This window comes from Esox lucius, chromosome 13 (genome assembly GCF_011004845.1).
Source record: "Esox lucius isolate fEsoLuc1 chromosome 13, fEsoLuc1.pri, whole genome shotgun sequence".
Lineage (NCBI taxonomy): Eukaryota > Metazoa > Chordata > Actinopteri > Esociformes > Esocidae > Esox > Esox lucius.
This window is the reverse complement of record NC_047581.1, coordinates 775,033-789,219: the sequence shown is the minus strand read 5'-3', so window position 1 is coordinate 789,219 and position 14,187 is coordinate 775,033. Positions and strand designations below refer to the sequence as shown.

Here is a 14,187-nt window from a genome sequence, read left to right as displayed (position 1 = left end):
TTACATTAATATCAGTGAAAAGGCCAATTATCTTTTTTAAACTAGCCGATTTGTAAATTGTGTCCGTTCCCACATAGTTACAGTGTAGTTACAAGGAAAGAGAGCTGTACTTTGAAGCAGTGTCTGTTCCCACGTAGTTACAAAGAAAGAGGGTTTAATTTGAAGCATTATCTGTTCCCACATAGTTAGAATGTACAAGGAAAGAGGGCTGTAATTAAAATGGTGGCTGTACCCACATAGATACACAGTAGTTACAGCTACCAAGCAAGTACGTTTGGTGTAGTCAAATGAAGCAGAGTCTGATTCACAGTAGTTAAAACATGTAACACCTCAAACTAATTCATTAATGACAATTTAAAAGGAGAGTGTATGTTCAAAATAAAATAAACCAAAAATGGAAATTAATCAAAATGAAATTGTTTTTAAACTTTTGCTTGTTGTAGGATAATGATGGGGTAAGAACAGATGATCATGATCAGGTGGCAACAATAAAACCAATAATTTTCATTTATTTGGAAAATACCCTCCCTATTCTTATTATAAAAATATGTTGACTTTGGTAGGGCATGGGCATATAGCCTACGTACCCATGTGTTATTGTTAGATTACAACTAATTTAACTGCCATGTCTACAATTTAATGGTACAATTGATAAAACCGAGAATTTAATTATCTACTGAGAATGGATTATCTACTGAGGCTTGAAGACATAACACCCTGTCTACCAAAGCACATTTTTAATAGCAAAAGCATTGGTTGTAATGTACATGTAACCAGAATGAATTCAAGTGAACTAACGCTAGCTTAGACTGAGGATCTATCAATTGAGAGCATAGAATAGCTATTTAAGCTTGAAAGCATGACACCATCTCTAAATGGTCAAATTATTATTAGCTAAACCGTATGTTATAATGTCACCAAAATGATTTTAGATGGAATAATGTTAGCTTAAACTGAGGTTAGTTACATATTTCCGCTAGCTAATGTTACCAGCTAGCTAATGGCGATAGCATTTATTGTTAACGTTAGCAATTTTTTTTCACTAAATATTTGCCAATAGTAGCAAGTCATTGTACAAATGAAAACAGTGGATTAATTAGCTACTGAGCATAGATTAGCTACTGAGGCTGGAATTCATAACACCATAACTAAAATGCAAATTATCAATAGCTAAACTGTCTGTTATAATGTTCATGTCATAAGAATAATTTGAGATGGAGTAACAAGCCAGACTCCTAAAAAAAATCCACTAGCTGCTACCTAATAAGGCAATATGAATTCTGTGTACAGTATAGTGTGTGGCACTGGGGGTTAAAGAGGGACAACAATTTATTGTTTTGCTGGATGTTGCACAGTGCCCCATGATTGCACATTATATTTGTAATTTTACAAACTCTCCTGAGTATTTCATACAATACATTCACAGTGGTACTGAAGAGTTTTTCGGCAAAGATTATCCCATGTACATTACAGTGGGGGGATGAAATATAAGGCCTTTACACAGTGCATTGTTCCAGGCAAAAACTGGCCCCTGGTTAGCATAGCCTATGTTCACACAAGGGTTTGTTAACCCTGGGCTAAGGATTCACACTTCCTATGCCCTGGGCTAACGGACACAAATGACACAATATAATTTTACATTCTATGATATGCTGCAAATGTTTCGTTCTCTCTGGCATGCGAATAATGTTACAGTAGCCTACATCACTGACACATGCTCAATGTAACACTACCACAATTCAATTAACAACTTCATGACATCGACTGATCATGATGCCCACCCTGTCAATATTTGCTTGAACCACTTTGTCAAAACTACGCAAACATATTTGCATATTTACTTCAACATATTTGCTGGATTTACATCCAAAGCAAGCTACAATAACTACTTCACTAAGATTTAGCAGGTAATATGAAACGACAAAACTTTGCAGAGTGAAAGGACCAAAACAGACGGAGCTGTTGGTAACATTGTGCATCACAAGAGTATGTAAATTAAGTGAAAGGGCAGGTTTTGTGATTGGACAATAAATGTTTTATTGTTTTGTTCTTGACCCCGTTTAACACTGGTTATTTTTTCAATTTTTTGCTGGGGCTAGCCCTGAAAAGTCTGTGCTAACACTGCTCCAGAGCATGGCCAGCTAGCACTAGGCTAAGGGTGGTGCTTTCCCACTTCAAAATATACAAGTGTGTACACTTGCTTAGCCCTGGGCTTAGGAGGTCCTTAGCCCAGGGCTTATGATGGTCTTCTCCCTAGGCTAAGGTACAATGTAAACACGTGTAGTGTTGTCACGTATGAGGTTGTGGTAGGACACAGGTGCAGAGTCGAAGAAGTGGTAATAATCCATGTTTAATCCAAAAAGAAGACAAAACAAAAGCAGCAACCAGTGACGTGGGCTATCCAATGCACAGACAAAACCAAAATGAACCACACCGGGTGTGGCCAAACAGAAAACATAAATAGGGTCCCCAATTGGAGGCAACAATCTACACCTGCCTCCAATTGGGGAGACCAAAAGGATCAGAGGTGGCTAGAGGTGCGACCTTCCGTCCTGTCCTGACTATGGCCCTAGCCCAGTGCAGAGATGGCTAGGGGCATTGCCAGGACGTGACAAGTGTGTTTGGATGTATTACAGAATCAAGCTCCAATGCAAATGAGCACAAGCAAACTAAAAACAATATCAAAATAGAACTTTTTTTTATATTAGATAATGTTCTCTACATAAGCTTACATAACATTTATCAGTATGCTCCACCTTTTAATATTCTTTAACCTATGTAAAGTATTATTGAACTTGTAATTTTATTTCATTTATCATTTCCCCAACATTATTTTTCCTTTGAAAAGGTAGCCTACACAACATAAATTATAGACACACCAAAAACCTTTATTTTGATGGCAACATAAGAAAATCGGAAGTCTTATTATTGCTAAATAATATATAATGGAGAGTCTTACTGCTGTTACCTAAGTTAAATAAATAATAGGCCTGCAAATATAGAGCGTTATAGTTGTTTAGAACGGTTTAATTCGCCTTATTCACCCACGTCACTTCCTTTAAACCAAAACGAGGCTGTGGGGTACGGAAGTAACGTTGGCCTGCCCATCTGTCATAACGTTACCTACAATGCCGCCGCATTGTTGTGTTCCCAAATGTACATCTTCAAAGAGAAAGAAATCCTATACAAGTCAAACATTCCATCGTTTCCCAAAAGATCCTGTATTTTGCCGTGAATGGATTCATAATATAAGAAGAGATCCCGGTCGCCATTTCAAGGTAAGATATTAACATTAGTTTACGATGCTAACGTTAGCCATATTTATGTTAACTGTCATAGAGATAGCTAGCTAAACCTTCTGGCTAAATAGACATGACTTGATTAGCCACAAACCGGTCCTTTTTAAGTTATAACAAGCGAAGGGCTGATTCGGGGGTAACGTTAAGCAAGTAGTTGCTCTTTTTACTAGCCTGGTCAGCTAACGTCCTGCCTTGGGTAGCGTGTCTTACAGCAAAATATAAACAAGACGTGATCTGTGCCTGTTTATGATAATAACCATTGCTAATCTAGACCATGTTAAGCACACAACTACGTATAAACAGTGGATAAACAGCAAGCGTATTTGTTCTAGCAGTGGCACCACTACGCAAACCGAGCAGTTTATCCACAGTCATGATACCTGAATGTTGTAAGGTGCCTCGTTTTTTCGCATTGAGGGAAAAGACTTAGCTCTCACACTGACTGTCTCGCTCGTCTTGACTGTAGGCAAAATAATTTATTGTTAACACTCAAAATAAGTCAGGCTGGTGTGGTTAATATATCTTAACAATGCTTTGCATCAGCTTGTAATGTTGTCACGTCCTGTTGTTTTATCTAGCTAACAAGCTAACTTCAACAGTAACGTTAACTAATGCTGATTTCAGAAAAAGCTGAGATCGTCCGTGCATTACCTTCCACGTCGTGCACATATGCCTCGATCCAGTTGCTGTATCCTTTAAGCAAAACAGCCCGGGGAATTATTGGCCCATTTTTCGACATAGTCCACTGTTATGTTGGGAAGACATGAAAGATTTGATGTCCACAAAGGTATCGCCATGATGATAGACGCCCGCTGCTGCGCTCTGTCAATGAACTTCCGATTAGAGTGTACCCCCCAGCCTCGTTTTGGATTTCAAGATGGAGGCGCGGTGAATAAGGTCCATGAGTGCAATTCGTTTAATGCCAACTCCTTTACATGAACCGTACACAATCTGCTGCAATCGGAATCGAAATCGGTACACCCCTATATCCGCATGTCAGTGTATTTTCTAAGCCCATATAGCGTCATTAATATGACAAAGAAATCCTACCCTCTTGAAAGTGATTAGCCCTTGGACAACTTTTGTACATGGAAGCCAAATGTATCTACTACCTTGCTGGTTAAAACGAACTAGGTTACGGTCCTAACCTGCTTACTTGTCAAGGAAATACAGGTAAGTAACAAAAACAAACACGTTGGATGGGCATTTGATTTCCAAAGTGGGGCAATTTATCCTACTTACCAATAACGATTAGTAACTTTAACACGATGGACGCAAAGCTGATAAATCTAGCACGTAATCCTATGAGCTATTAGGCTATCGTCGACGTAACCATCCTATATTCACCGTGACAGTGGAATAAAGCGATTTAACAAGAGGCATACAACACTAGTAATTACAGAAACATGAATACATGGTGAATGAAACCATCAAGGATGTACTATACCATTATGCAGTATGACAGGACGCAGCAACACAAATAGACATTGCAATGCCCGAATAAGAACGTACTCACAACAATGTTCCTTCGACGCAGTAAGTAATGTGTACTTTTCATTGTTGATCAATGGAAAGTGCACCACAAATCCATTCCATTCTCTGGGACAGGGCTGCTAGGTTGGAGGTTGGTTCCTCGCTATTTCCATGCTTTCTCAAAAAAGGCTTAGCCCGTAAATCTGCCACCAAATCCGTTGTCCTCCATTGTGCGTTAAGAAACAACAGGACGCAGTACAAATCTAAACAAAAAATCTAACAAAGCACTGCATCTAAAACATCTTAACCTCATGAAACAAAGTCAAAATAAATCTTAGATGTTCATACATTACGTCCTGAGTATTTCTACCTCAGTTAGGTAGCTGGCTCTACCATCACACCACCTGAAATGCGTAGGCAACTAGGCAAGCTAGAACACTGCAACGTGCCAAAGAATATATTCATTATGCCGAACTCTAAATCTGAATGGTTGAAGAATATGACAATCAACAAACTCCTCCCCATTTGCTTCAACAGAAGATGGGATTCACTCAAAATTCTATAGGTCTCAGGATAGATGTTCCTCCGGAGACTGCAAATCTGATTTAAATCTGATCTAAACTCACAACCCTGATTGGATAAAAGCTCTGATTTATCTGAGCTGCGCTGGAAGCCGCACAACAGTGGGAGAGAAAAGCAATGAAACTACTTCAGTAGACTGATGAGAACGAACTTTGTAAAATACATCTAACGTTAATGAAAATATATAATTATAAAAATATATTTTTCTGATTCTGACATCACAAGCCAGCAAAAAAGGCCTCTGGTCAGCAGCAGTTTTTGATAATTATCTATTTATTTTATTTTATCATTTCTAAAATATCCAACGTAGTTAAAAAATACAACCCCGTTCACAATTATCGTATACCTTACTATTTTGTTCGATTGCATTATATTTCATTTTTATTGATGTTGGAAATGACCGACTAGAGAGTTTTGCCTACATTACTTGCCTTCTGGTAAAGTAAAAAAGACTGATCAACAAAGACTGATAACATTACATGATGTCTGGTCTGTTCGCACATGTGGTATTTCTGTTAAAGATTGTTTATCAAACACAGTCAGATACAGGTGACAAGATGTGTGACTCAGAGACAGGAAGGTAATCAAGATTTGAACTTCCAGTCAGATTAGTGAATCATCTTGTTCAACCATCTTTGGACATTTGGTCCCAGAATTCAGTGGAATGAAAAATAAAAAGGCTGCGCATATGAACAGTAATTAGCCAAACAAGCTCAACATAACCTTCATAAAGGTGTTTTTCACTGATCGTATTTGTCCATTACTAAATATGCAAGAATCGGAAGTAAATTTTTCACCATCGTCAGTGAAATAATGAATAATCACGTAAATAAAGGCATTATTAACACACAAACCATTGTCTGCTGGTTAGCATATGTTTTATTGATGTGGAGTGATCATCATGAAAATAACATCTTAGAAGGTTGCTCAATAAATATTCAGTATACTCTTCAACACTACTACTGCCCTAAATAGTTTCAAAATATAATTTTAACCTGTTGATATCAGAACACCATATCTAATAAGCAACATGGTTTTTATGGGCTGCTGTGGTGGCAATTTATGTTTTCATAATATATAATTCTGGAATTGTCAATGCATAATGAAATAATATGCATTAAGAAATTACACTGAGGGGCTTTCAGTGATATTTTTTATGTACTTGTGAAAAGGTTTAAATCTGGCATTTGATGCTATAGAAATAGCATTTGAAGCATTTTTCACAAATTCAGAATTGCTGTTTTCAAGGTTTTATTTTAAACGGGGTGGGAATGGTAAGCTTGCAAATGTGGGGAACCCCAATAGCGCCACCTTGTGGTTGATAAAATAAATATTTGCAGTCATTATTGTCGTTTAATCTTTGTTAACATATGCACCAAGTAGAATTATTATCCCATTATCCTTGTAGGAGATGTTTATTTATGTGCAATACCACGCCCCGGCACATGTTCGTCTGTCAATGTCGGACATGTTTTTTAGGATACTGGCCTGATTGATATTGCTTTTGAAGACCATCTTCCATAGATGCCAAATTTGAATGTACATGAAGAGGACCGTTCTTCACGTACATTCAAATTTGGCATCTATGGACAATGGTTTTCAAAAGCTATATCAATTAGGCCAGTGAGGAGATAATTTTCATGTGTTTTTCACAAATTCTAAATAGCCACCAAACCCTTAAAGAAAAGTTAATGAGTCCCAATTGCAAATATGTTCCTTATGAGGAGGTGGACTTGGGTAAATTTGTTCAATACTGTAACTCAAACAGGGTGAGTATGGTGAACTTGCTAATCTGAAAAAACTCAATAGCACCACCATGTGGTTGATAATTTTATTTTTATCGCCCTCGTGAACATATGTACCAAGTAGAATTATTCTACCATTATCCTTGTATGAGATGTGCGCATCAATGTGCAAAACCACGCCCCCTCACATGTTCATTGGTCAATAGCATCCATGCTTTTTGACATAATGGTCTGGCTGATATAACATTTAAGACCATGGCCCCTAGATGCCAAATATCATAGTACGTGAAGATTTGACATTTTCTGCCAGAGGAATATATTTTTTGTGTTTTTCAAAAAATCCAAAATGGTGAAAAATCCATCATGGCGGACTTTATGGGTCCCAATGGCAAAACAAAATGTCATCATGTGGAGATACACCTGTGTACCAATTTTCTAGTCTGTAGGTCATAAGGGGTGGGCGTGGTGAGCTTGCAAAAAGTGCAACTTTGGAGGCTTGTGATAGCGCCACCATGAAGCCGACATGCATGCCAGTGCATCAGAAGTTGTAGGCACTTTTAAGCCATTTTATCTCATGCGAATTTGCAATAAAACACCCTTTTCTGTCGGAATAATAATAATAACAACAATTAAAGCCGCAAGCACCATTTATCAGAATTAAGCTATTAGTAGCCAGATTTCAGTTTTTCCAATAGGACATAAATCCAACTCATGTCCATAGCTGTAAACAATATTACATATATGATTTTTCCTATTCACAAGTATCTCCATGTGGCCAAATGGAAACATTTCATATAAACTAAACTCACAACCCTGATCATGTGTACCAAATGTAATCACACCTAACATCTGTCTTCTGAAGCATTTTTCACAAATTCAGAATTGCAGAAAAAACATTACACCTGACTAAATGGATCCCAATTGCAAATATGTTCCTTGCGAGGAGTTGGACTTGTACACCTGTTCTCAAGTTTTTATTTTAAACGGGGTGGGCATGGTAAGCTTGCAAATGTAGGGAACCCCAATAGCGCCACCATGTGTTTGATAAAATAAATATTTGCAGTCATTTTTGTTAACATATGCACGAAGTAGAATTATTATCCCATTATCCTTGTAGGAGATGTCTATATATGTGCAAAACCACTCCCCTGTCCATGTTCATTGGTCAATAGCATCCATGTTTATATCCATGCCAAATATCAAAGTACGTGATGATTGGTCATTTGCTGCAAGAGGAGTTAATGTTTTAGTCCTTAACATAATTGATGCAACTGTTCTTTATTTTTATTTACTCTATTTCCATTACATGCATGTTCACGGTAGCAGAGGACTTTGAAAATGATGCATAAAAGAACAAATTGGTGCATAAGAAATCACCAGAATGCATCTTACACTTTCATTGGGCTGGACCCCCATACCCCGCTTCATTTGTGTCCCACGGGCATGGGGCTGCTGGCAAGTTGTCCCTTTGAAAGTGGCAACCCTAATCTAACCCCACGGCGTGACTGACTACATAACAGTATGTTGTTGACTTGCACAGCTGCATTTGGTTTGTTCATTGAGTCTTGCACATCTAGATAACATTAGTGGTTATACTAATTGCTCATTGACAGTAGTGAATGGAGGATGACATCAGGCAAAGTTTATATTTTTGGATACATTTCTTTAGGACATTATTTCTTAAGACAATAAAACGTATACCATATTATTAATTGGTACAAGGATACTCCCGTATTTAATTACTAGTTTGCCTTCATGGGGATTTAATAAATAGTGTATTTTATACAATCATACTGACATGTCAAACAAAGACATGGTTCATAAGAAAAATTATAATTATATATTTATATAAAAGCAGTATTATAATAAAAGCAATATTAATAACTACAGAGTATATTTTATGTTATGGTCTCCTCTCTGAGAAATAATCCTTCCTGATGTTCCTGATGACTTGGAGACTAGGAGTTCAATGACCATAATTTGGTAGTGGTGGCAAAGAGGATGGTCGTTAAAACACGTTGCTGAAAAAGGACAGGGAAGCAGATTGTTGGATCTTTTTTGTGCAATTATCAAAGTAACAGTTTCAAATCAATGGGAAGAACACTGAGATTCAGGTAGTGTAGAAGTCAGTAGAGATCACTACAGTATAGTTCATGCATTTAGTAACTTTAACACTTTGAATATTAGGGAATGTCTGTCTAAATATACTGCAAAGGAACTGAAGAGTGTTCACCTATTTCCTTGAGGTTTGTTGTGAGGGACATTGAAGACCACCTTTTAGAGTTTCTTGGTTGACACAAGCTACATTAGGAGGGAAACAAAGAGAAATACAAACACATTATGTTAAGGGTAACTCTTGATAAAAAATATTCAATTTTTTTTAAACAGCATCTTGGGAACCCTTCTCAAATAATCTGTGAGAGCCAGAAGTGCACTGAGTGTTGCGCAGTAGAAGTCTATCTCTGATTGGATGTGTGATGAAAGGTGGACAAGTGGCGACCAATACTTGCCAAATAAAAAGTACATACACTTCTAACAAACTAAAGATGTAGGTGGACAAAGATGTAGGTGTACTATCACTCTGTACCTACACACATATTAAGGACTAACACATGCATACAGTTTTCCTTTTATACCTACTAACGCCAGCTAGATATGCAAGACTCATACTGAATGAACCGAATGCAGCTGTGCAAGTCAACAACATACCGTTATCTAGTCAGTCGTGCCATGGAGTCAGATAACTTTATTACTTTAGTTATGCTACAGTAGCCTACTAGATGCCTTGCTAGCCAACCAGAAGTAGGCTGACATAACTGTGTTTAAGTTAGTTGCCTGAAGTCGAAAACACGCTGTCAAATATTGCGGTCAAATATTGTTATACAAATAAACGTTATACTCACATTTCAGGAAAAACGTGTCCTAGCTCCAATTCACTCCAATCTACCAGGCTCCAGTCCGGACATTCCGTAAGTCCCACCAAGCGAGCCCTCTGACTGAAACCACGCACATGAAAACTTGTCTACGGAAGGAAAATGTGTGTTACAAAATGTGTAAATACAAAATGCAGATTTGTAAGAAAATGTAACACTTGTAAATGTTAAGCAACAGTTGGAAATGATGAATATACACACAGATTTTCTAGATATATTTACGGATATTGAGACACATCTAACGCCATACATACATTGCAAAATGTTGCCAAAAAACACTTGTAATATTCATAAAACAAGGTACCCCATAAGTAGCGGCTAAATCTGAAATTATGCCTAAATACACAACCAGTTCTATTCGTCTGTCCGGAAACACTCAGCACAACGCATCCAGATAAACACTGAAAGTCACATTGAGATATCGGATTGGAGTCCTTCAGAATGATTGACACATCCCCGCAATCAACCACCTGTATATCCACCGAATCAAGCCCAACCTGAATTTTTACGAGACTGACGTCCCGACGTGCCACAATCTGCTCCCGGACCAAATCAGGAATAGTTGCCACTGGGGAGATGAACAGCATGCCAGCAGGGATACAAGGAAAGGTGTTACCCAGGGTGTAGCGGGGCACCACTTCCAACAACCCCTGCAGCAGAGGACCTCCTTGGTCAGGCATTGACAATGCCCACACGACCCCAGGAGCGAAGACAGAGGCAGCTGGCCTACCCTCCAAAGAAGCAATCCACCCAGCCATAGCGCCCAGGGATGGTGATTTGATTCCTCCTCACCGGATGCAACACTAGCTTTTTTCGCTGCAGCTTGTTGGGGAGCCCTGCGCCTCTTTGCTGGAGCCCAGAGGGGAGCATTCGCCAGACGCATTAAATCACCCTCTGACAAAAACTCTAATAAATCTTAGTGCAAGACGCCAAAGGGAGCAGACACCCCCTGAAAAAATAAATGCATCAGGATCTGACCAGTCAGTCAGAGATTGAAACTGGAGAGAGTCCAGCCAGCCTCGAACTCCGTCAGGGAGTTCAGCACACTCGATCTCTTCCACATACCCAGAACAAGATCTCCGGGAGAATCCTCGAAATCGACATCACCCAGTAAGCACTGCTCCAAGAGCCAGAGGCTAGACGTGAATGCCACTAGAGAGAGTAAACAGAGGAGACCTGGTGCACCCGCATGTTAGTACAAGCTCAACACCGACTGAAGTACCCTGCTGTTTATATAGACAAGTTTCTGACTTGATAAGAGGGATTCTGCATCAGCTGATGTATTGCTGACCAATTACCTCTCAGGTGTCCTGGCTGAACTGGCTACGCTAATTTGACTGAACAAATCTTTAACATATGTTCTGAAACCGTCAACTCTCATTTTGACAGCTCAGAGTCAGTCAACCCAGAGTTGTGGTTTATACTCAGAGTATGTTAACCCTGTTTTCTGAAATACCCCCATTGTGTCTGTTACGCTGGCTGGAGAATGAGGTGTGGATGGCTGTAATTTCTGATTTAAGTCAGACAAACGATACATAAAATCCATAGAGGAAGTGATATTGATCTGCTAGTAACTGCAAAACAGCAGGACATCATTTGGATATTACCAATTGGTTCAAACTATTGAGAGCGCAAGCCCCTCCTGAAAAAGTTTAACATCACTTTAAGGGATAACTTAAAATGTTGGGCTAGTTCCATGCCATTGACCAGTGTCATTTAGGTCCTCTTTGACAAAGAATATTCCATTGGTGGTCACTAGTTCTGGAAACACATCTTGATCCACCTCAGTCCCAGTCTAACCTTCCACAGGGTTCCCACTGGTCATGGAATTTCTGGAATATCATGGGATTTAAAAAAGTATATTCCTTGATCTAGAAAGTCAGGGGATTTTATAATGTTTTTGTCCAAGTCATGGAATATCTGGGAATTTTGTAGCATGTTCACATTTTAGATGCCATTCATGCCAAAATGTATTTTCCATGCAGTATTATTGTTTATCAGGTTATTTCACGCATTTCCCATATTGCGTATTGTTATGGTTAGGCTACTTAATTTTTCAGCGTCCATTTATCACCTTCCCACTCGTCATCTGGCAATCCCTTCAGTCAAGATATGCGGTCTCCTGTACCTGCTAACGAAGGCAAACATGCCAGGAGAATTGAAATTTCAAGAGCATTGGCTACATAATGATGACTTCAAAGACGGTGTTAAAAGTAGATGACAGCAAAGTTAAATGTAAAATTTGTAAAACTACTATCGATCTATCAAATATGGGAGGAGGAGCCCTTCACAGCCATGCAAACAGTAAGAAGCATGCTACCCACATGAAGCCGACAGGAGCATCATCTTAATGATGATCATTATTGTGCATTACACCGATCAGCCATAACATTATAAACACCTGCCTAATATTGTGTATATATGCCACTGCCATGAAAGGGTGCACTTGGTCTGCAACAATGCTTAGGTATGTGGTACATGTCAAAGTAACATCCGCATGAATGGCAGGACCCAAGGTTTCCCAGGAGAACTTTGCCCAAAGCATCACACTGCCTCCGCCGGCTTGCCTTCTTCCCATAGTGCATCCTGGTGCCATGTGTTCTCCAGATAAGCAACACACACACACACGCACACGCACACGCGGCCATCCACGTGATGTAAAAGAAAACGTGATTCATTAGATCAGGCCACCTTCTTCCACAGCTCCGTGGTCCAGTTATGATGCTCACGTGCCCATTGTAGGCACATACGCAACTGCGATCCACTGTGTGTTCTGACACCTTTCTATCAGTACCAGCATTAACCTTTTCAGCAATTTGAGCTACAGCAGCTTGACTGTTGGATCGGACCACACGGGCCGGCCTTTGCTCCCCACGTACATCAATGAGGCTTGGCTGCCCATGACCCTAGACCCATGGACCACTTTTGATAGGTACTGACCACTGCAGACCAGGAACACCCCACAAGGGCTGCAGTTTTGGAGATGCTCTGACCCAGTCGTCTAGCCATCACAATTTGACCCTTGTCAAAGTCGCTCAGATCCTTACGCTTCCCATTTTTCCTGCTTCTAACACATACATTTTTAGGACAATGTTCAATTGCTGCCTAATATATCCCACCCACTGACAGGTGCCATGATAACAAGATTATCAGAGTAATTCACTTCACCTGTCAGTGGTCATATTGTTATGGCTGATCGGTGTATGTTTAAGCAGTGAAAATTTTGTTTTGTACTGAAAACGTTGGTGTACTAGTAAATAAAGCTCGCAAATTGATGGGTTTAAAATAGGGTGGGCTGGTTTTTGTCTGGTCAGTGCTCTGCACAAAGGCTGCTTGTTTTTCTGTTCATTATAGGTCATGGAAATTCAGCTTTTTAGTCAGTGAAAGGTCAAGGGAATTTGACAACTGACAGAGTGGGAACCCTACTACCACCTTAATATCCAATTTCTCTTTCACTGGAGGCAAGAAAAATAAAACAAGTGGTTGGTAGCCTCTATTATTACATTATTGCAGTTTAAAGTACATGCATCCTACAACGTGCTGTACACAGATGTTTTGAAAAGCATTTTTGAAAGACACAAGATGGAATGACTTTGTGAAACATCAAAATGCCCATGGCAAAATAGTTTTTGAAATTTATATAAATTACATATTTTTATAATATAGTCTATTATAGTATGAAGTCTTCTTAATCCACACATTACCCTCTGTTATGAAGAGATCATAAAAAGCCTCCAGGAATTTATATGTACTATGATAGCAAAAGTGTAGTTTAGCCAGTACCATTGTGGGTTCAACTTCGGATGAACTCCCAAAGTGAAAAAAACTAATAAACAAGAAACTAGGCAAGCTTAGTTTAGCCGGCTCACAATAAAAAGCATTGATCATTATTGCCCTCCCGATATTCGCCCCCTGATTGCCCACGTGAAAGGCTGTGTCTTTAACCACTCTGCCACCAAGCAATATATTTGAGTGTCGGTATAGCCTCTTGACATGATATAATTCAGTCACGTATTAACATCACGGCAAGTTTGAATATTTCTTTAGACACCATTAACCATTGTGTTAAACTGAGTAACATTTCTTGTTAAGCTTTCCTCCACCACAAATAGCATCTTTGAACTGTATGGCTTTTGCCATTGGCCGTTTTAACAG

The 14,187-nt window shown here is 39.1% G+C and overlaps 1 protein-coding gene and 1 long non-coding RNA gene across 3 annotated transcripts in view; one reads left to right on the top strand and one right to left on the bottom strand.

The window, feature by feature from the left end:
- The window catches only part of si:dkey-178e17.3 (somatomedin-B and thrombospondin type-1 domain-containing protein), a 155,397-nt gene that overhangs the window by 84,588 nt on the left and 56,622 nt on the right, over positions 1-14,187 (top strand). The window lies entirely within an intron of this gene.
- Positions 8,993-14,187, bottom strand: part of LOC109615339 — a 48,715-nt gene continuing 43,520 nt past the window's right edge. For both annotated transcript variants that reach the window (XR_003782775.2, XR_004576663.1), the window contains exons 3-5: positions 10,003-10,121; positions 9,333-9,400; positions 8,993-9,120 (exon numbers count right to left, since the gene is read on the bottom strand). This is a non-coding gene — a long non-coding RNA (uncharacterized LOC109615339). The remainder of the gene's footprint in view (positions 9,121-9,332; positions 9,401-10,002; positions 10,122-14,187) is intronic.